Genomic DNA, 2141 nt, shown 5'->3' on the forward strand with positions numbered 1-2141 from the left:
TTATTCTTGATGGTAACAATATTCAGGGAGAAATCTCAGCTGATATTTCAAATTGTACTCAGCTCAGTCGCTTGCGTTTGAGCCAGAACCGTATTTCAGGAAACCTTACGGGTCACTTTCTCTGTTGAGCAACCTGAAAAGACTCGATGTTTCATACAATAACTTCACTGGTGCCTTGCCAGACTTGTCCCGCATTTCTGGACTCACTATGTTCCTTGCTCAATACAACCAGTTCACAGATAAAATCCCACAATTTGACTTCTCAAATCTGCGGCAGTTCAATGTATCTTACAATGACCTGAGTGGTCCTATTCCAGACACACGTGGTAAATTCGACTTAAGCAGCTTCTTCCATAATCCTAAGTTATGCGGAGATCCTTTGCCAAACAAATGTCCACCGACTCCGCCCTCAAACTTAGAGGGTAAGAAATCGAAACATGTTTCGAAAACTCGGATTCTTATATTCTCAGGATATGCAGTGTTAGGCTTGTTAGCTATAGTCTTTATCACCTGGAGGATCTGTAAAAGAAGGAAGTCTGAACAAAAGGTTGAAGCGGTAAACAATGTAGCATCTGCTGATGATAGTAATATCAACAAGTCTAAAGCATTTGAATCTAGAGATTATATAACAGGGGAGAGCAAATCAGAACTTTCCATGAATTCAGCAGAAAGTAGTTTGCCTTCATCCTCACTAGTAGTCCTTACAAGTCCTGTAGTAAATGGACTGAAATTCGGGGAGTTGCTGAGGGCTCCAGCAGAGTTGCTTGGAAGAAGAAAGAATGGTACACTCTACAAGATTGTTTTGGAAAATGGTATGAACCTTGTAGTGAAAAGGATTAAAGATTGGGCGATTTCAAGCAATGATTTTAAGCTCCGGATGCAGAGATTAGACCAAGCTAAACATCCAAATATATTGCCAGCTCTTGCCTTTTACTGCTCTAAACAAGAGAAACTATTAGTCTATGAATTCCAGGAAAATGGAAGTCTTTTTCGGCTTCTCCATGGTATGTAATTGGGCACTCTTTATTTCTCTTCAAGTTTTCATATTTATCAAATCGCTTGCGGTTTTTGTTTCTAAGAAATAGTATTTTCCAGGAGCTCAGATGGGGCAAGCATTTGACTGGGCAAGGAGGCTAGATATTGCAGCCAAAATTTCTGAGGCATTATCATTCATGCATCAAGAACTTGGTGAAGCTGGAATTGCTCATGGCAACTTAAAATCCTCCAACATCTTGTTCAACAAGAGCATGGAGCCTTGCATAAGTGAATATGGCCTCATGGCATTTGACATTCAAGACTCTTCCACATTCGCCAACGGCTTCAAATGCCCTGCAGGTGCCATCGCTGCATCATCATACGCCTACAAAGCAGACATTTATGGACTTGGTGTCATCCTTCTGGAGCTTCTGACAGGACGCCCGATGCAGAAAGATGGAGTGGACTTGACAACATGGGTTCACTCAGTCGTCCGAGAAGAGTGGACAGTAGAAGTTTTTGACAAAGGCTTAATTTCAGAAGGCGCAAGTGAAGAGAGGATGGTACACTTGCTGCAGGTCTCCATAAAATGTGTCAACCGTTCACCGGCGACCAGGCCTACCATTAGCCAAGTGGCTGCCATGATCAATGCTATTAAAGAAGAAGAGGAAAGATCAATAGTTTCTGAAGCATAACACAGTTTAAATTCAAAATCTTAAACATGATGAGAAGACACTCAGTACAGAAAGAATTTTATTTCAGCCTATATCAAAGTTTTAATGCATTTGTTCAAGGACAAAGTATAGCTTATTTCTCCTTAGTTGCATCCTATTTGTGCAATATTTCAATAATCAATAATCAATTAAGCATATTCCCCTAGTCAGTGCATGCTTCATATTTTAGTGTTCTCTGGTGTCTTGATTATGTGTCTGAATACATACTTAGATCCTATAGTTTCTTCTCAACAGAAAATTAATGGATATTGAAAGATGGGATCAAAATCTTTTATAACATTTGAAATTGAGTATCATTTATTAATCTATTTAGACAAAGTGAATTGTGAATTCTGGGGAAAACACACTGGCCAGATAGGTGACAACCAATTGCCACAACAAGTGCTAGAGCAGTAATGAAAAAATGAATTTGAATTTGACGGCAGATTGGTG

The 2141-nt window shown here is 39.6% G+C and overlaps 1 pseudogene; it reads left to right on the forward strand.

Moving 5' to 3' along the window:
- Positions 1-5: 5 nt before the first annotated feature.
- On the forward strand, positions 6-1670 carry LOC123206046 (annotated as a pseudogene).
- The last annotated feature ends 471 nt before the right edge of the window (positions 1671-2141 follow it).

This window comes from Mangifera indica, unplaced genomic scaffold, assembly GCF_011075055.1.
Source record: "Mangifera indica cultivar Alphonso unplaced genomic scaffold, CATAS_Mindica_2.1 Un_0022, whole genome shotgun sequence".
Lineage (NCBI taxonomy): Eukaryota > Viridiplantae > Streptophyta > Magnoliopsida > Sapindales > Anacardiaceae > Mangifera > Mangifera indica.